Source organism: Euprymna scolopes, chromosome 21 (genome assembly GCF_053919585.1).
Source record: "Euprymna scolopes isolate OS-2025 chromosome 21, ASM5391958v1, whole genome shotgun sequence".
Taxonomy (NCBI): domain Eukaryota; kingdom Metazoa; phylum Mollusca; class Cephalopoda; order Sepiida; family Sepiolidae; genus Euprymna; species Euprymna scolopes.
Genome location: NC_136502.1, coordinates 26,855,005 through 26,877,646, shown reverse-complemented (window position 1 = coordinate 26,877,646; position 22,642 = coordinate 26,855,005). Strand labels below are relative to the sequence as shown.

The 22,642-nt window shown below is 33.0% G+C and overlaps 2 pseudogenes; both read left to right on the top strand.

The window, feature by feature from the left end:
* The first annotated feature begins 483 nt into the window (after positions 1 to 483).
* LOC145243237 (U2 spliceosomal RNA) lies at positions 484 to 617 on the top strand (annotated as a pseudogene).
* A 2,364-nt stretch (positions 618 to 2,981) lies between these two features.
* Positions 2,982 to 3,115, top strand: LOC145243236 (U2 spliceosomal RNA; annotated as a pseudogene).
* The last annotated feature ends 19,527 nt before the right edge of the window (positions 3,116 to 22,642 follow it).

Sequence of the window (22,642 nt, the reverse complement as noted above, 5' to 3'; positions counted from 1 at the left end):
ATAAAAAATTTGTTGAGTATATAGGTTGAGAATTGTTCTCTCTCTCTCACACGAAACTGTGCGCTCGGCTTCTTCCCCCCCTTCCCACCCCAAATGCTTGGGAAACTGTGCACTGTTTTTGTTGGTTTTCAAGCTGCCTCTTCCCCCCCCCACACACACAGTTTAACAGTAGTAGGAGGTCAAGAGAAAGAGGGTGAGAGAGAGAGAAGAGTAAGTTGGTGAGAGAGAGAGAAAAGAGAAAGAGGGTGTTGGTTTTATATTTTTATTATCGTCTAATATTTTGAAAGCTGAATTTCTAATAAAATGTGCATCTATAGGAGATAATGCCTGGGAATGTGTCCCCCCCCCACAGTTTAACAGTGGTGTGACGTCAAGAGAAAGAGGGTGAGAGAGAGGGAAGAGTAAGTGGGTGAGAGAGAGAAAGAGAGAGAAAAAAAAGAAAGACGGTGTTGGTTTTGTGAAAAAAGTTGTTATTTACAATTGTTCGCATTCTTGGCCTTTTGGTCAAGATCAAAGTGTAGTATCTGTTCTTCAGATGCTGCACTTCTATTTCTTGTTCTCTTTCGGTGGAGGAGAAATCCTCCATGACTGAGACAATTTTTATTTTTGTACCTTTTCTCCACGTTAAAAAACGACCCTGGTGTCTAACTCTGTCCCGTGGGGAGGCATAGTAAATAGGTACAATTGTTCGCCATTAGTGGATGTTGACGTCACGTCACGTGACATGACTAAGCGTTTTTTTTTTTTAGTATGAATAACATTTTTTGTTTTAATTATAAAGTCTACACTTAATTTTATAGAAAATGCTGTATATATAATAGAAAAAAAAAATTACTGGTTTTGTTGGATTCAAGTGGATCCCCCCCCTCCAGTTTAAGAGATAGCAGGTCACGTGGTAATATACAAAATGGCTAGCGTAAATATAAAGATCGGTTTTTTTATCGACGAATATTTTGAAAGCTGAATTTTTTTTTATTCCTGTACATTTTTTCCTGATATTTTTCGTTAAAACTCTTGTATAAATACTATTTTTAACCAGTTAAATACGTTGGAGACATTGTCATGGAGTTTAATAATCTCTAGAACAAAGCAGAAGAGAAATTACAAAAGTATCGGTAAAACAAAGTGTTTGTTTACATTTGTTCGCCATTACTGGATGTTGACGTCACGTCACGTGACATGACTAAGCGTTTTTGGATTATGTAATATTAACATTAAAATGACAGGTTTTTTGGGGGGCCCCCCTAGGAGAGAAATGATCAGTTCACCCCCTTTTAATGGTCCGTTTGGTGTGGAATTTCGATATTTGTCATGCGGGTGATCAAGGTTCAATATGATACATAATTTGTCAACTTTGGTTGTGTCTGTCAAAAGTTTGAGCTGACGTCACGTCACGTGACACGTATTGAATAACGTTAAAATGACAGGTTTTTTTGGGGGCCCCCCTAGGAGAAAAACGATCAGTTGACCCCTTTCTACTGGTCCGTTTGACGTGAAATTTCGATATTTGTCATCCGGGTGATCAAGGTGCAATATGATACCAAATTTGTCAACTCTGGTTCCGTCTTTCAAAAGTTTTAGCGTTACAAACAAACATACATACATACATACATACATACACACCGATTTTTGCCTTTTATATATATAGAAAAAAATATGTTGAATATATAGGGTGAGAATTGTACTTACTCTCTCTCTCTCTCTCTCTCTCACGCACACATTCTCACTTTTATGGATATAATAGATAGATTATGCTGGATATATTTCCATATGTCTGAATACCCTATATACAAATGGTCAAATCTGTAGATAACAAATTTATTGAATAGATAGGTTGAGAATTGTTCTCTCTCTCTCTCTCTCGCAACCTTACACACACAACCACACGCAAACATTCTGACTTTTATAGATATAATAGATCGATTATGCTAGATATATTTCCATATGTCTGAATACCCAATATACAAATTTTCAAATCTGTAGGTAAAAAATTTGTTGAATATATAGGTTGAGAATTGTTCTCTCTCTCTCACACACTCACATTCTCACTTTTATAGATATAATGTATAGATTATGCTAGATATATTTCTATATGTCTGAATACCCTATATACAAAGTTTAAAATCCGTAGATAAAAATACGTTGAGTATATAGGTTGAGAATTGTTCTCTCTCTCTCTTACGCACACACACACACACACACACATTTTCACTTTTATAGATATAATAGATAGATTATGCTAGATATATTTCCATATGTCTGAATACCCTATATACAAATTTTCAAATCTGTAGATAAAAAATGTATTGAATATATAGGTTGAGAATTGTTGTCTCTCTCTCTCTCTCTCTCTCTCTCTCTCTCTCTCTCTCTCTCTCTCTCTGGCTACCTCACACACACACACATTTTCACTTTTATAGATATAATAGATAGATTATGCTAGATATATTTCCATATGTCTGAATACCCTATATACAAACTTTCAAATCTGTAGATAAAAAATTTGTTGAGTATATAGGTTGAGAATTGTTCTCTCTCTCTCACACGAAACTGTGCGCTCGGCTTCTTCCCCCCCTTCCCACCCCAAATGCTTGGGAAACTGTGCACTGTTTTTGTTGGTTTTCAAGCTGCCTCTTCCCCCCCCCCACACACACAGTTTAACAGTAGTAGGAGGTCAAGAGAAAGAGGGTGAGAGAGAGAGAAGAGTAAGTTGGTGAGAGAGAGAGAAAAGAGAAAGAGGGTGTTGGTTTTATATTTTTATTATCGTCTAATATTTTGAAAGCTGAATTTCTAATAAAATGTGCATCTATAGGAGATAATGCCTGGGAATGTGTCCCCCCCCCCCCACAGTTTAACAGTGGTGTGACGTCAAGAGAAAGAGGGTGAGAGAGAGGGAAGAGTAAGTGGGTGAGAGAGAGAAAGAGAGAGAAAAAAAAGAAAGACGGTGTTGGTTTTGTGAAAAAAGTTGTTATTTACAATTGTTCGCATTCTTGGCCTTTTGGTCAAGATCAAAGTGTAGTATCTGTTCTTCAGATGCTGCACTTCTATTTCTTGTTCTCTTTCGGTGGAGGAGAAATCCTCCATGACTGAGACAATTTTTATTTTTGTACCTTTTCTCCACGTTAAAAAACGACCCTGGTGTCTAACTCTGTCCCGTGGGGAGGCATAGTAAATAGGTACAATTGTTCGCCATTAGTGGATGTTGACGTCACGTCACGTGACATGACTAAGCGTTTTTTTTTTTTAGTATGAATAACATTTTTTGTTTTAATTATAAAGTCTACACTTAATTTTATAGAAAATGCTGTATATATAATAGAAAAAAAAAATTACTGGTTTTGTTGGATTCAAGTGGATCCCCCCCCCTCCAGTTTAAGAGATAGCAGGTCACGTGGTAATATACAAAATGGCTAGCGTAAATATAAAGATCGGTTTTTTTATCGACGAATATTTTGAAAGCTGAATTTTTTTTTATTCCTGTACATTTTTTCCTGATATTTTTCGTTAAAACTCTTGTATAAATACTATTTTTAACCAGTTAAATACGTTGGAGACATTGTCATGGAGTTTAATAATCTCTAGAACAAAGCAGAAGAGAAATTACAAAAGTATCGGTAAAACAAAGTGTTTGTTTACATTTGTTCGCCATTACTGGATGTTGACGTCACGTCACGTGACATGACTAAGCGTTTTTGGATTATGTAATATTAACATTAAAATGACAGGTTTTTTGAGGGGCCCCCCTAGGAGAGAAATGATCAGTTCACCCCCTTTTAATGGTCCGTTTGGTGTGGAATTTCGATATTTGTCATGCGGGTGATCAAGGTTCAATATGATACATAATTTGTCAACTTTGGTTGTGTCTGTCAAAAGTTTGAGCTGACGTCACGTCACGTGACACGTATTGAATAACGTTAAAATGACAGGTTTTTTTGGGGGCCCCCCTAGGAGAAAAACGATCAGTTGACCCCTTTCTACTGGTCCGTTTGACGTGAAATTTCGATATTTGTCATCCGGGTGATCAAGGTGCAATATGATACCAAATTTGTCAACTCTGGTTCCGTCTTTCAAAAGTTTTAGCGTTACAAACAAACATACATACATACATACATACATACACACCGATTTTTGCCTTTTATATATATAGAAGATGACCTTCCATTTCTTGTTATAAATAATTTTATAAATAATTCTTCATAAGTTTTGGTTTCGGTTTCGATTATAGCTGAAAGAACTCAAGTTATATATATATATATATATATATATATATATATATATATATATATAAAAGCGAAAATGTATGTATGTATGTATGCATGTACGCTTTTCCTCGATGTCCACAAAAGGCTTCTTTCAGAGAAGCGCTTGCTCGGTTCACAACTTCTTAAAACTTTTTATATCATCTATAAATTGTAATATCTCAGAGTTATCCACGGAGCTCGCCTGTCTATTTAATTTTATTGACTTTCAAACGTTAATTATTCCACATTTCCCGCATCGGCACGCGTTACATTCGGTTTTCGGTATAAAAAAAAAGCGAAACTCGAAACTAATCACAGGCCGAAAGCCAGTTGTCTTAAGAGAGCTAAGTAACGTTTGTTCAATGTCGACTTCATCATATCAGACTGTAGCTTTCATTTCGCTCCTCCTAATAAACAGGGAGCGGGTTTTTAAAAACAAACAAACCGATTTATTCACCTCATTCAAAACTGTCCCGCACAAAATGCTTACTGCTGAATACCTATCACCGTCACGTCAATCAAAAACGTGCACCTGCTTTTTTTAACACTTTACTATTTTCCAACTGTGCGTCGTGAAGGTTTCGTTTTTTTTTTCACATTTTCAGGTTTTTTTCACATACCCCGAAAAACACCCGGGCAATGCCAGGTACCCCTCGCTAGTATATATATAAAAGCGAAAATGTGTGTATGTATGTTTGTATGTATGTATGTGTGTTTGTGCGTCCGCTAAAAACTTTCGACCAACAGAATAAAAATTCACAAACTCGGTATCATATTGAAGCTCCATCCTTTGTCCGAAAAATATCGAAAACTTGGCCAAAAACATTAATTTTTTCACCCTGAAATCGACAATTTTCTACAGGGAGCGGTCAACAAAAAGCGTCCTCTCATGGCGACGACCGGTTCTATGCATGCGCCAGATGACGTCATGACCTGATTTAGTTTAAATAGTTGAAGAACTGACTAAATTTCATGTACGTCATGTTAGCTCAGTTGGGTAGTGCGTTGGTTCATTATCTAAACGTTTTGGGTTCGAATCGTGGTGTAAGGTTTTTTATTATTTTTTTTTTCAATTTTTTAAATTTAAATATTGAAGCAGGATTATTTAAGCCATTTTTCACGTAACATTCGTTTTTCTGTTTTTTTTTTTTACTTCGCTTATTCTTAGGTTTTCATTAACATCCTCGACCGACAACACACACCCAAAAACACCCGGGTACCCACCGATTTTTTTAATTTTAATATCGAAACAGGCTTATTTAGGCCATTTTTTACATGTTTTTTTTATTTTAACGTTCGTTTTTCTGTTTTCTTTTTTTTTTTTGAATTTTACATTTAACATCGTTCGTTTGCCTTACGTTAGTTTTTTTGTGTTTTTTTCGATGTTTTGATTACCTCCCCCCCGCTTCGTTTTTATGTTTTCTTTTTTACTTCGCTTATTCTTAGGTTTTCATGAACACCCCCACCCCCTCTAAACACTCGGGCAACGCTGGGTACACGGCCCCCACCCCCACTAAGCAGGGTTTCTTAACGTTCGTTTTTCTGGGTTTTTTTACTTCGCTTATTCTTAGGTTTTCATTAACATGCCCCAACCACACTCACCGAAAAACACCCGGGCAATGCCGGGTACCCCTCGCTAGTCTATATGTGTGCGAAAATGTATGTATGTATGTTCGCTTCTTGTGTATGTCCAAGAAAGGCTTTTTTCAGAGAAGCGGTCGGTCGGCTCACAACTTCTTAAAACTTTTTATATCACATAGAAATCATAATATCTCCGAGTTAACAATGGAGCTCGCCTGTCTATTTAATTTGCTCGACTTCAGGAAGATAAATATTCAACATTTGTCGCTCGCCACAAGTGGATTAGTCTTATACCTATAATAAAAGCGACACTAATTCTGGCGGTATTTTCCGTCTATCAGCGGAAATGTCTGAAAGCAATCAGATTTGATCAATGTGGAAATATTTTCCTTATATCAAACAATTGCTATTCAAATTGGACAAGGGGAGCTGCCCCCCCCCACCAACATCTTAGGGAAACAAAAATAAAAAAAGCTTTCCGCAGTAAATGAACTACTATCCCGCAGTCAAAGTTGACCTCATTAAGTCATTAAAATGGGCACCTGCCAAATCTAAGTAATTAAATAAATTCAAACGTGTTTCCATTAGTATCTCGCAGTGGGTCAATGGTTAAAGTCACACACTTTTTTTTCACACTTTAATTTCCAACTTTGTCTCAAGGGTTCGGGTTTGATCCTCATACTCACCTACTAAAACTTTTTTTTATTTTAACCCCCCCCCCCCAGGAGTTTTGATTTACCCAAAACCACACACACCTCCAAACACCCGGGCAATGCCGGGTAACCCCCGCTAGTCTATATATATAAAAGCAAAAATGTGTGTATGTATGTATGTTTGTTTGTATGTATATATGCATGTTTGTGTGTCTGCTAAAAACTTTCGACAGACACGACGAAAATTCACAAACTTGGTATCATATTGAAGCTCCATCGTTCGCCCGAAAAATATCGAAAAATTAGCCAAAAATGTTCATTTTTTAACCCCGAAAGTGACAATTTTCGATAGGGGGAGGATCAACAAAAACGGTCCTCTTGTGACGACGACCGGTTCTACGCATGAGTCAGATTACGTCATGACCTGATTTACTTTAAATAGTTGAAAAACTGACTAAATTTCATGTACGTCGTGTTAGCTCAGTTGGTTAGCGCGTTGGTTGGTTATCTAAATGTTTTGCGTTCGAATCGTGGTGTGAGATGTCTTTTTTTTTTTATTTTTTAAATTTAAATATTGAACCAGTGTTATTTAAGCCATTTTTCACGTAATGTTCGTTTTTCTGTTTTTTTTTTTACTTCGCTTATCCACCTCTGACCACACACCCCAAAACACCCGGGTACCCACTGATTTTTAAAATTTTAATATTGAAACAGGCTTATTTAAGCCATTTTTCACGTGTTCGTTTTTCTGGGGTTTTTTTTTGTTGATTTTTACATTCAACATCGTTCGTTTGCCATACGTTAGTTTTTTTTTGTGTATTTTTTTCGATGTTTTGATTACCCCCCTCTTAAGGTTTAACGTTGTTTTCTTTTTTACTTCGCTTATAGCAAACAAACCTGGTCATTGACCGTCGTCGTCGTAACGCTCTACGACTTCTGTGCATGCACCTGTCAATTTGGTTCTTACTTAAATAAATTCAAACATCTTTCAGTAGCTCATTCTGGCTGGCCGATTTTATTTTCAAACTTCGCCTCAGGGCTTCGGGTTCGATCCCCCCCCCCCGGTTTCTTTTTTATTTAACACCACGCACACCTCCAAGCACCCGGGAAACGCTGGGTACCTTTGCTAGTATATATATGAAAGGCAAAATGTGTGTGACCATTTCGTGTATGTCTCACAAAGCTTCTTTCGCACACGCTCCCGGGGTCGTTACAATCCCTTAGAACTGTTTATATAGCCCCTAGATAATAATATCTACAATTTGGGAACGCGGGTCGCCTCTACATTTATTTACATCGACTTTTATGAGATTTGTGCTATTTTGCTCTGTCCCCTGTTTGTCCTGCTTTTTAGTATAAATACAGTGAAACTAAATTCAAACCGTGCGGTTCTCGGCATCGCGTCGGGAAACGTCCAGAAGCAATCAGCTTTGATCAATGTGGGGACAAACTCCTCTTATATCAGGCAATTGCTATTCAATCTGGACAATGGGGAGCTGGTTTCCCCCTCCCCAACAGATGTTGTGGAAAAAAAACAGTCAAATTTGGGTTAGCAAAAGTTAACTGCGTGACTTCTATTTGACCTAATTAATTAGGTCAAATAGAAGCAGCAGAGTTAACTTTTATTGCGGACACCTGTTTTTAATACTTAAATAAATAAATTCAACCTTGTTTCTGTTGTATGTCACCGTAGCCCAGTGGTTAACGTCGCACGTTTTTTTTTTACACTTTCATTTCCAACTTTGCCTCAAGGGTTCGGGTTTGATCCTCATACTCACCTACCAAAACTTTTTTTTTATTTCAACCCCCCCCCCCCCCGAGTTTTGATTCACTCAAAACCACACACACCTCAAAACACCCGGGCATCGCTGGGTACCTCCCGCTAGTATATATATATTTCTTCATGAGTTTTGGTTTCGATTCACCCAAGTCATATTGCTATTTTTTTTTTTTTAAATCACAACTTTATCTTCTATCTATCTATCTATCTATATCTATCTATCTATCTTCTATCTATCTATCTATCTATCTATCTATCTATCTATCTATCTATCTTCTATATATCTATAAAAACAGAGATGTGTGTGCCACAGACGATTTCTGATTGGTTAATCCAATAATCACATCTCCTAAAAAACAATCGTTTCTACGCTCTTACCTTTACCATAAAATATTATGGCTTTATTTATTGTCCATCTTGGAAGGGTGTAATTTTTTAATAACTTCTTATTTACAAATTAAAAAAATACGAAACTATTATACCAAACTAAACTACACGAAACCCGCACACACGCACACACACACGTTCACTACCGTCACGTTGTTATGGCAACCAAACCCGCTGACTACACAGTAAATGTGATTTTCTTCATTTTCTCATTTCACTCGTGGTCTTAAATTTATTTCGGGTTTGTATTACTGTACACATAGATTCGAATAAGTTGCCAAAAAACAAATATATAACAAATAAATGTTATCAAAGGCAAGATAAATTACTTTTCTACCAAACTGGATATATTTTTCGTGTTTTTATTCAATTTAACATGTTTATTCAGCTCGAAAAGCATACAGTGTTTACCGATGTATTGAAAAATTCAAGATGGCGGCCGATTCTCTCTTTAACACGGTAAGTTTGGAAAAAGGTGTAATAAATAAAAAACCGGTTAAAATACTGTTAAAAACTCGCTCAATATATGTTACCGTGACATAGGTTGACATATATTCGGCGGGTTTTTAATAGTATTTTGTATAGTTTTTTATTTATAACACCTTTTCCCAAACTTACGGTGTTAAAGAATGTGTGAGACGCCATCTTGAATTTTCCCACACATCGGTAAACACTATATTCTTTTCGCGCTGAATAAACATGTTAAATTGAATAAAAACACGAAAAATATATCCAGTTTTTATCGGTTTTTTACCTTCTCTGCAGAAGTACAAAAAAACGGAAGGTACTTTTACAGAATGTTAAACTATTATTTCGAAGAAATTTAGCAAGAATACCTGTAAACCAGGAAATCGGTAAAATGTCATCATGGATGAATACTTGTCTATTATAATTTCTACCCTTGACAAAAACTTAGCCATAACAAAAAAGATTTATTGTTCAGATTGTTTTTGAGATTGATTTCTAAAAAGATATTTTATAAATAAAATCGACTTTAAAATTAAAGACTTAAATTACAATAATTGAATTTAAACATTCTTATTTCAATATTTGGCACATAACACCTGCAAAAATGATCACAATGTCAGGATTTCATTTTATTTCAGAATCGATGGCAAATTGTGTAGATTGATATCTCATTATATTAAATACTAATATTTAACATTAGTTTATCATTTAAGCCGATAAAAAGCCCTTTTTTTTTTTTCGAGTCATAAAAGGATTTGGAGTTTCCTAATCAACCTTTCGGGTGCAGTTGCACGCTCTCAAAATAACTAAAGTGTTGGATTTAAAAAAATTGGTTCATTAAAACTAAACAGGTTTAGTTTTAATAAAAAAAAAAATTAAAAAAAAATCGCTTTGGTAATTAGATATGTCGTATGGTTATCCCTAATCGCTGAATAAAACCGCTAACGAGTTGAATGATTACGACATAAAATTAAACTCGGGTTCCTGAAACGGAAACTTCGTTTGTTTTTGTTTTTTTCTTATCAATATATTTACATTGTTATTTTGTTTTCATTTTCAATCATTCGAACAGTTTTCTTTTTCAAGTAATCCAAGTTACAAAATTCCCACTGTTTACTATGCTAAAATCACAATGACTAATGTATACCTATTAACCCTTATCCTTGAGTGACACCCATGTAAAAAAAAAAAATCACTCGAACAGTTTTCTTTTTATAATGTACAGTTTTAAAAGTTTAAAAACTATATAGTTTTTACTTCAGGAAAATTAATGGGTCAGTTTTTACGATGTGCCCTGTTAAAATACTGTTAAAAACTCGCTCAATATATGTTACCGTGACATAGGTTGACATATATTCGGCGGGTTTTTAATAGTATTTTGTATAGTTTTTTATTTATAACACCTTTTCCCAAACTTACGGTGTTAAAGAGGGTGTGAGACGCCATCTTGAATTTTCCAACACATCGGTAAACACTGTATGTTTTTCGAGCTGAATAAATATATTACATTGAATAAAAACACAAAAAATATATCCAGTTAGGTAGAAAAGTAACTTATCTTGCCTTTGATAACATTTATTTATATATTTGTTTTTGACTATTTTTTCGAATCTATGTGTACAGTAATACAAACCCACGATATGAATACTCACGTTGTTATATATATATATATATATATATATATATATATATATATATATATATATATATATATATATATATATATATATATATAAATGAGATTATAGCAGTTAAAAAACATTTTTAAAACACACACACACCTTTTTCAAAGTGATCAGAAATCGTATAAAAGTAAAAAGGGTAAATTTTTACTTACTTTCCAACTTAATCACCTTTAACGTGACTTTTACAGTTTTTTTTTAATGGAATTCATTTACCGATACAAAAGAAATGATAAGTAAATAAATCCATAAATAAATATTATAAATGGTTTATTTTAATACTTGCCAGGATGCGGAGGAAAATGAATGAAGGGGGAGGGGAATAAAATAAAAACATTTTGGAAACAGAGTAAGTTTGAAAGAATTGCTTTGCACAGAAAGAAATTAATGAAAAAATAAAATTAAATTTCTTTTCTTTCTTGATTTTTGTTTAGTTTTTTATGAAAAAGGAAGTCAAAATTAAGACTATAAAAAACAATTTTTATCAGGAGCGAACCTCAGTCGTCAGGTCTGTAAAAAAAAGACGTGGAATAATAAATGTTTTCTAATACAAATTGTTTTTACTTATGTGTCCATTTGTCTCTTTGAAGTTCGTTTGTTTAATATATCGGTTTGCAATATAATTTTGTCATTCTGTCAGACTCAAATTTTAAATCTATATATCTATAAAAGTGAAAGTGTGTGTGTGTGTGTGTGTGTGTCTGTGTACATTTCCCTACGAAATAACTCTGTCAATTTTTAGTCTACAGACTCGAAATTTGATATACAGGGTACTGAGATTTGGAAAAATCTATGTGATCGGTTTTTAGCCAGAAATTTGGCGATTAAGGGGTCAAAGTTCAACGATTTGAGCTTTGAGAACTCTACCAAACTTCTCCGACAATTTTGGGTCTACACACTTGAAATTTTAGATATAGCTTCCGTGGACATGGATCTAACTTAATAACTTGATTTGAGCCCACAACAATAAATTTTCAGGGGTCATAATAGGGGTCAAAGTTTAAAAAATTACCCCCTTTTTTTTGCTCAGCATACACCTCCAAACACCCGGGCAACGCCGGGCACCCATGCTAGTAATATATAAGAATCTATAGAAAATTCACTATAATAATATATATGAAATCTGCATAAATTAAAATATCATATTTAAGCATATTTTACGACCGGGCTACTTCCCTGATAGCTTAGGCAAATATTTTTATAGTTTTAACAAAAGAGCTACAATAATATTAGGGTGTGTCCATTTACACTGAACATCCACAGAATGCCAACATCAATATATTACACATGAAAGAATCCACTGTAGAATATCCACAGGTGTTGCTAGTATGAATTGAACATAAAAGGATCACCCATTCCTGAGTTATTCCTTAAGGCAGTTACTCATTTTTTTTTTTTTTTTTTTCGCTATGGAAATTCCACATAATTTTTTGGTGTGTGTATGTGTGGGTCTACTTTGTTAGGCGATTATGTGTGATTTTACAAGGTACTGTGTTTTATTCGGGGTGGAGGGGTGCCACTCAGACTTAGAGTTAGTAATAGGATTAAGGGACTCTTTCTGGAAAGACTTGTCACTAACTTAATGTCAATGGTAGAATTAAGAACGTTTTGTTTTGAGGAGGGAAGGGCTTTACCCGCAGAGTTAATGGTAGGATTAATGATTGCAGAAAGTTTTTAGTGTACTTACCACTCGAACTTTCGGTTAGTTGTAGAGTAAGTAATTATTATATCTTCACTACAATTTCAGTATTAACTTGACTCTAAAAAATGATTAGAATTTATCTCCCATAGCAAAATATTTTTCTATTAACTATCTTAAAAATCCAGATTGGCCTGGAAGTAGGAGATCATTTTACTTTAAATTTTTGTTGGGGGAGGAAATTTTTAAGTACACCCTTAAGTTTCTATTTTGAGATTTGGAATCATTTCCATTGTCTCACCCATATAATTTGACATGTACATTCTCTAACACATTTTTCTATAAGGAACACATATCCAGACATTGGCACTCACTTCTCTCTCTCTCTCTCTCTCTCTCTCTCTCTATATATATATATATATATATATATATATATATATATATATATATATATATATATGCATATATATATAGAGAGAGAGAGAAAGAGAGAGAGAGAGATGCAGTAGCGTCCAAAACTAAGGGACAAAATTTTAAAACCTAATATTTGTTAGAAATAACAAGTGGGAAAAGCTGAAATTTTGACAACTGGTAGTCGTTATCATCCATAATAACATACTAAAATTGGAATCATTTGCAAAGGATAGAAAAAGAATTATCACAATTATTCATTTATTTCCAAAATAGGAACGTCCAAAAGTAAGGGACAAAGTTGAGAAAAACAATGTAAACAGTATGGTATATTCAAATTTTTTGATTTCCTCTAAAGAATAAGTCTTACTTAGTCATTTGTAAACGTTGCATCAGCCGGCACTATGGCGAAATGCCAAAAACTTGATTACTCTGTGAGACAAGCTATTGTGAAGCTACACAAGGAAAAGCACACCATTAGAGAGATTTCAGAGAAAGTGAAATGTTCCAAGAGTGTTGTAGGCAGGGTTGTTAAATCCTACAATGATACTGGCAAAATAGTGCTTTTAAAACCAACAGACCCCACAAAACTTTGGCAAGAGAAGATCGAATAATTCAGCATATGTCATTAAAGGACCGTTTTAAGTCTTGCACAGAAATTAAAAGGGTTATGAATAGTATCTCATGTGTTAATGTGTCAATACAGACTGTTTCTAGACGACTACAAGAATAGGGCTGTTTAATCAAACCCCAGGGGGGAAAAAAAAACTTGTTAGTTCGAAGAATAAAAAGAGATTAGAGTTTGCAAACAGATATGTAATTTGGACATATGAACATTGGGCAAAAGTATTTTTCAATGATGAAAGCAAGTTTAATTTATTTGGAAATAATGGAAAAAACGATGTAAAGAGACGTATTGGTGAAAGATTAAGTGCAAAGCGTACTAAGAAAACTGTCAAGTTTGGGGGCGGAAGTGTCATGGTATTTGGAATGTTTTCTGGCCAAGGTACAACGCCTCTTGTCCGATTACAAACTTGTGTAAACGCGCAGATCTATAAAAACATTGTTCAAGATCATGTTGTCCCAATCATACAGAATTCAGGTTTCGATAGAGCTATCTTTATGAAAGATAATGCCCCATGTCACAAGGCAAAGGTGGTTATGAGTTACTTTAGCGAGCAAGATTTTAAAATTATGGATTGGCCACTGCAAAGTCCTGACTTAAATCCAATAGAAAATCTTTGGAAGACCTTAGGCGTGAAAGTTATGGAAAGAAATCCCACTAACACGGAGGATTTGTGGGGGAAGCTTCAAGAAGAATGGTCTAAAATTAGTATCGAGGATTGTCAAGAACTGAATCGTTCTTGTAATCGAAGATGTGCAGCTGTCATTGAGAGCAAGGGCTGATTTACTAAATATTGATTGTACATGTATTTTTATTGTTTTTTTTTTTGGCTGTTTACACTGTTTTTCTCAATTTTATCCTTTACTTTTGGATGCTCTTATTTTGAAAATAAATAAATAATTGTTATAATTCTTTTTCTATCCTGTGCAAATGATTCAAATTTTAGTATGTTATTATGGATTATAACGACTACCAGTTGTCAAAATTTCAGCTTTTCCCACTTGTTATTTCTAACAAATATTAGGTTTTAAAATTTTGTCGCTTAGTTTTGGACGCTAATGTATACATATATATATATATATATATATATATATATATATATATATATATATATATATATATATATATATATATATATATATATATATATATATATATATATATAAACTCTGTAAAATTAGAAACTACAACAAGTTATTATTCCACAATAGAAAAATGTAGATTGTACCACATTTTTTATTTTTCTTCATCTAACTTAAACTTCATTTTGAATATTCTTTTAACCCATACGTTTCTGTATTATTATCAACTATAACTTCTTGCATAATATATAGTTTTCAATATATGTGCTAGCCAGCAAAATTTATAGCTTGCCTACGAATATCATTTTGATAACTACTTTTCTTTGAAATTCCAATAAATAAGAAAAGATTTTAAGTTTTTGTATTCCTTGTCGAATAGTAAATTGTAAATTTTAATTTTACAGAGTTTATATTGAATTCCTTATATCAATGCTCTATCTGGAATATGGAACATTGATATGGGTTAGGATTTTCATATAAATATTAATATTTATACTTGCTTTAAGTTTACAGAATTATTCAATTTGTAAACTTGAAGACTTTTGGAATTTTTTAATAATATATATATATATATATATATATATGTATATATATATATATATATATATATATATATATATATATATATATATATATATATATAACAGAGAAAAATGCGAGCATGAAAAATAATATAGTAAAGATTTAAACATGGAATAGTAAAAGGACTAGTTGTTAAAACTGGAAGAGAAAAAGACAAGATATTCTAGTAAAAAATATAAAAAATTTATTGCTTAAAATATTGCAGCATGAAGATTTTTTTTAAATTCAATTTCACATTATATTATCAAATTAATACTGCAATATTTTAAGTGATAAATTTATTTTATTTTTACTAGAATATCTTGTCTTTATCTTTTCTAGTTTTAATAACTAGTCCTTTTACTTTTCCATGTTTAAATCTTAACCATATTACTTTTTATGCGCGCATTTTTCTATGTAATCCATGATTTTTCCAGGCTTTGCTTTGAAATAAAATTTTCTCTTCCTGTTTCACTTGTTACCTGTGAATTATTAGTGAGCGATAGATCAGGACAGTGGTGAATTATTAGCAACAGTTTTTTTTTTATATCTTGTTACATCATCATCTCCGCCGTTCCTAGCCAATTTGAGGTAATGTAACAGATTTGGTTGCTAAGGTTACCAACAGCCAATCAAAAAAAAAAAAACTGTCTCACAGTTCCTTACAGATTCTAAAAATTTTTGAACACAATAATTTTATTATAACTTTTGTTTTACTGAATGAAAATTGAATTTTTTTTTTTTCAAAATATAGCCGAGAAGGTGACCTATGAACTGTAGTAATTGTTTGAAATTTGATCACAAAATGATTGAGTGGTGAAGCTTTAAAGCAGTTCTAAATGACTAAAGTAAAACTAGCACTTAACCATATATTCAAACACCCAATAATTTTATTATACCATATTTCTTCAAACTGAAACATAATTATTAAAGTATACTTACGCAAATAGATATGAAAAGTCTTTGTTAAAGTTTGTGCCATATTTCCATGGAGTACAAGTGCGAACGCAGACCCCACAATTTTATTATACCATCCCTATTTAAGTTGAAACATACTTATCAAAGTATTCTTATGTACATCTATATCAAAAACCCTTTTAAACGTTTCTTTTTTTCATTTTTTATTTCCATACTTTGGGGGCCAGGCGCGAATCCAGACCCCACAATTTTTATGAACCACCGTTCTGCCAGATCAAACATACCCATTCCTGATCCTCGATACATCTTCTATCATTATATGTAATCAGTGTTTTAAAATAGTCAACCATACAGGAGCCTATTCGTGACCACACACACACACACACACACACAGACGTTCAGCTTTATATTATAGATATATAAATCCAGAGACAAACTATTTTGCTGTATCAGATCACAGCTCTTTAAGCTGAAATCGAAACATTACCGTTTCATCTACAGTAAGAATTTCTACCCATGATAAATGAAAGGAAAGTTTTAATGCTTATATAAACATTATCAGCTGTTTTGAGTGCTCTATTCTTTTATGAAGAGCTATGTATTATTTCTAATGGCAGCTGGATGACACATGAATTTTCTGTATTTTGTTTATCCCAAGTTATTGAGAAAAAAGAATATTTATGGATAATCTCATGCCAATATAAATTGATATGCGCATACCAATGACTATATGCATATAAATGCATATTCTATTCCCTAATGCACTGCCATGTGCATTTAACCAACCCTTATTGCTTTAAATCTAATGGAAAGCTCGACTGAATCGGCATGTTATGCTTTCATACCTTCCTCACATTGCATATGTGTGTGTGTGTGTGTGTGTGTGTGTGTGTGTGTGTGTGTGTGTGTGTGTGTGTGCGCTTGTGCATCCATTGCACATCGACCACTGTTTGTACGTGTGTTCGAGTAAGATGTGCAGGACCTCCCCCTCCCCTCGTCTTTCCCATCAAACCACTGAACGGTGGGGCTTCGTTATTTTACATGCCTAACTGTTTCTCTGGTTAGCCAACTTTTCTGTGCCCATCACGTAAACATCTGCCTTACTTTTGCGCTGCAGTGGATTCATTACCTCCTACTTTCGTCGCAACCATGTCTCTTTGCCATGATCTCGCCACGCCTTCTGCATACTTTTTCTTATCCCCCTTTTCCTACAAACAGTTAAATTTGGGGAGACAACACTCCTCTGAAAAGATGGCCTTCCCCTTCACACACAATAGTCTCCTCCTTTTTCGCCTTAGCAACCCAACTGAGATGTGTTCACTCAATCCTTGTTTTATGCAGTTTTTTCTCTCCTCTCTTTTATCTATAGACGCATGTTTTATTGTTTATCTGACTCAACAGTGTGATTAAACTTTTTTTATCTATATATTATTTTATAATATATATATATATGTATATATAAAATATAAAATACATATATATATGTATATATATATACATATATATACATATATATACACATATATATATATATACATATATATATACATATATATACATATATACATATATATATACATATATATATGAAGAAAAGTTTATATATATATATATATATATATAAACTTTTCTTCTTTGATCTTTTCTTCTTTTCTTTGATCTTTTCTAAATTCGTTATCCAACTCGAAAATTATTAAGGAATTTAGAAAGAATCAAATGAAAGATATGCACACACAAGTTGTATATTTAGCACATTTATTTATTTATGTATTTATACAAATATTATAAACTATACATTTCCAGACATTTTGGTTACAGTCGTAAATCAGTAAGACTTTTTCAGGCCAACCTATTTGCATGAAGAAAAAAAATGACAATGAAAAATCACAGAAAAGTTACAAGTCATATGATCACGTCGTATGTGTTGTGTTTAAAATTATTTCAAAATTAAATACTATTCAAAAAATAATTTAAGTGTTACAGTATCGTTTGATTTTATGCCGACTGACATCACCGCCACCTCAAAAGTTTATCTCCAGAGAACAGTAGTACAAAACATGTACAAATGATGGGGTTACCAGCGAAACGGTTCAGTTTAGCTGCTAGGACTGTCTGCTGGAATATTAGCTTCCCATAAGTGCAATACCTGACGCTATTTATAGCTGGGAGAGTTCATGTGTGTGTGGATAAATTACCAGAACACCTCTTCCCCTAATTTATAAAACCGCACCAGAAGCAATAACTTTTTTTCTTTAGGTTAAAAATGATAAAATTCGTAATTTTTCTTTTCCTTTTTAAATGGCATTGCAGAGACACTTGCGGTATTGGCATTTTAAATGCATTGTAAATGATATGCATGACTTATTTTTTTAAAAAAACGACCTCTGTTTAGCAACAAGTGTTTTCTGATTTGATTCAAATGTCTGTTCTCTGTAAACTGAGAAACTTTAATCATGTAAATCATTTTCTCAATTGTACTCATTCACGAAACATCTGGTAAAACTTTGTCTCTGTGGCAGCATTTTTTGGGAACAATGTTTTTCATTCAGGTTTTGTTTGTTTGGAAAGTAACTTGTCAAACATTGACAAGATTTTAAGCGCAAACATTACCTTAGCTGGGGGTAATGATGATGGTGTTGTAAAGCCCTTTCTTATGGATGTGTCCCTAGCTTTCTTTAGGGATCTTTTTAGCATACCAATAAACTGGTCATGATTAATAATCTGAAAGGCCTAACAAAAGTCCTTTAACCTAGACATGGACATTATAATTGCCAGTGATGCCTATTTATATGATATTTGAGCATGTATTCTGCACAAGATGTCAAGTGGATTTCATAAACCAGTTACCCATCAAAAATACTTCTTCCTGCAGAAAAAAACATCATTCTCAAATGTCCATGCCTATGTTAAGGTGGGTGAGAAACAAGTCTGATGTCAGGACTTTTTTTTTTTTTTTGACAAATGCTCACTGATCCCAATCCTGATCTTTTTTCAGAAGTTTTTTTTAATAAACATATAAGTTGTAGAAGTTTTGTGAAAATATTTTTTCGGGTCAGGTAAATGATAATGCTAATCTGTTAATGCATTAAGCCCCATTGAAAAGTTGGTGCAGACCTGAATCTCATTTGATTTCTAATTCATATTGATGGTTGCTAAACCTGTACTCATTTTTTGACAAAACTCAGCTTATTTCTAGTACGTCGACTTCTTCATTTATTTGAGGTAAAGAGGTAAAGGCCACATTTTTTTTTTAAATTTAAACACTGGCTGGATGTTCTCTTTTAACACAAATTTTGTTATCTTTTTACACCAATAGAAAAAATTCCAGGAAAGTTTCTTTAAAATATTTTGTTAAATTTTTCCTACTTTTCATCAGATGTTGGAGTTTTTGCCAAAATTAAGTAATTGACATCTTTCACAACTTAAATTTATTCATCTAGTCGATGCCAAATATATTTTCTGTATTCTTTAATATTATGAACATTTTTTTTAGTTTTAATGTCTTTTCTTGAAAAGTTACGTTGATGATAATTTCTCCCCAAACTTGATTTTCTGCCCTGTCACAGACCTGGCTATTTTATTAGGTTTGTTATCCAACTGTAATTTAATATTATATAGGATTTGTACTTGCATGTATTTCTTAATGTTTAATCTATCGTGTTCATCCGATTTTATGCCTTTTATACAACTATTATGACGGCGATGTGAGCTATTGTGCCTGATGCATCTGCGAGTTAGACATTCCTAGATAAGGCTAGGTATGTATAATACATGTATTAAAAGATAATAGAGATATATTTTCCAAGATTTATTTAAAACGTGCTTAATACAAAGTAAAATTTGTAGACATAAAACTAAATTTATTTTCAGATAAATAGTTTAACATATTTGTTAACTGCCAGATAATTATGCTATGTGTATTTGTATATATATATATTATTGCTAGTCATAAGAAGTCGTAACTTTGGCTATATTCAATTTAGTTTTATGCAATGCGGCAAAGAGGAGGTTAAAGGACTTTGTGGAATTTCAGGTATATTTGATTTTTGAAAGATTTTACAAATAGATATCAGTTAATAAATATTTCTCAAATTTCAGTTTCTTTGAGTATTTTAAAGAATTATAGAGGCCATAATATGGACACACATTTGAAAAATCAAATGATTATTGTGTGCATATGTGTGTGTGTGTGTGTGTGTGTGTGTGTGTGTGTGTGTGTGTGTGTGTGTGTGTGTGTGTGTGTGTGTGTGCATATGGGTGTGTGTGTGTGCATACGGGTGTGTGTTGTCCAATATAGAAGTAAGGAGAAGGCATGTATGTATCATGTGGCTGATATGTTTAGATAAATATAAAGGTGTACAATCCCCTTGCTAATAGAAACGGAAACGTGTAATATGATATTCTAAGCATTAAGGGGTTTTCACATCAATTTTTCTTCATACTCTGTAGGATGCTATATCCTATTTATCTATCTTCAGCGAATAAATAAAAATAAATTACTTTCTTCATTGAGTGTTTAAAAAAAATGAAAAATAGTATTTTAAACTGTTTAAGTTTATATACGTATATACTAAAGAAATATCCGTCTCAAGACAGGTAAAATGAATTCCCCAAGTAGAATATTTTTTACCACTTTTATGTCCTCCTATGAAAATTAAAATCAAGATATAAATCTCCTGAGATTTATGTCTGGAATCTTTATTCCAATCTTGATCCAAAACCATTATATAATTTTGATTTGAGAAAATTTCTAAAATTTAAGACTTATACTTAATGAGCGTGAGAAGCAATTGAAATTCAGGGACTCTTACTTCATTGATGTTCAAGTACTATTGATTAAATTGAATGCAAATCAGATATATTTCAATTTGAAAATCAAAGTCTGTGTCTATATTATGATCTTAAAACCCTTTCAAATACTCCAATGAAACTGAAATTTGAGAAATATTTATTCATATTTAATACATATTGATAAAATTTAACAGAAATTGAAGATTCATGAATTTTCATGAAATCTTTCTACTCCTCCATTACCCCATTTCATAAAGCTAATTAAACTACATATTCATATTATTTTAATTATTCAGACTACTGTTTTAACCATATTATTTTTCGCAATGTTTTGGTCGATGTAACCTCTGACGTCTTCAGATGTATCTTGTCGAACTCAGAAACCTTTCTGTTGAACTTGGGAATCTGCACAAAATTTTGGATGGAACCCTTTATTTAATGCATACATGCTCTCGTTCAATCAGTCATGGCAGGTCAAATTCATTAGTAATTTGTAATTATATTTTGAATGTCGCATGTACTGATGATTAAACGTGAAGTTTACTGAGTACTTTATCTACTATGCCATGGATCCTTGCGGATAAGTCTAGTATGAATTTTGGTAGCCTTAAACCTTTTTTGTTTTTAAATGTACAATCTTACTACTTATTATGACAAATTACTACACAAGCACACAGATATATATATATATATCTTTTATAAATGTTGGTTTCTGAAATCAGACATTATTTTTGTAACAACCTAATATATATATATATATATATTAGGTTGTTACAAAAATAATGTCCGATTTCAGAAACCAACATTTATTCTTGAAAAATAAACAATAGAAGTGGTAAATTTAATTAAAATACGAGCCTTGCACAGCTATGCATCTCTGCCATTGATCTACAAGATTATTTATTCTTTGTTGATAAAAAGTTATTAGCTGTGATGCAACAAAATTTTTGAAATCTGATTCCACCTCTTGTTTGAACCGAAACGTATTACCATGTAAAAATGAGCTTAAATGCTTAAAAAAAATTTATAATCAGTAGGCGAAAGGTCTGGAGAATATGTGGTAAAGTCTTGTATCCCAGGTTTGTGAGTTTCTGCAGAGTCAATCTTGCAAAATGCGGCCACATGTTATCTTGGAGCAGTATTGGACCACGTCAATTCACCAAGGCAGGCCTCTTTTTTTTTTAGCAAGGAAGCAAGTTGATTGCATGAGATCTGCTGCAATACTCTGATTGGTTCCCAAAAAGCTGTAGTGGATAACAACGATTGCAGACCACCAAACTGTCACCACAATCTTTTGTTGATACAACTTTGGCTTTGGGAAGTGTTATGCACATAAAGCATTCAGCAAATCTTCTAAGTTTTTGATTTTCATTGAGCTCAAGAGCGGTCCATTTATTGAGTTTTTTTGCCTTTCTAATGCTCTGTAAATGGCATGAAACTGTTGCAGTACTGACACTTTAACGAGGATTTTGCTCAACAACTGCTTGCAATTGTTCGTTGTCAAGACTGCATTCTCGCCCTCTACCTTCTTCATCTTCAAGGCTCTCATCTCCACTACAGAATATTTGGAACCACCTTTGTACTGTCTGAGAACTTGTGGACCCCTCTCCTCATGCTCTGTTGATATTAGCAGAAGTTTCGGAGGCATTGTGCCCAAGTTTCAACTCATGCAACATAAGGAGGGAAAGGACACATTTTGGATTATTCATCATTGAGGGCCCTGTATGCTTCCAAAAATTTTTTTTTGCCTGAAAATAAATAAATTAAAAAATATTAATTAGTATATAACCCTAAAATGAATTACAAATTTTGTGTTAAAATGA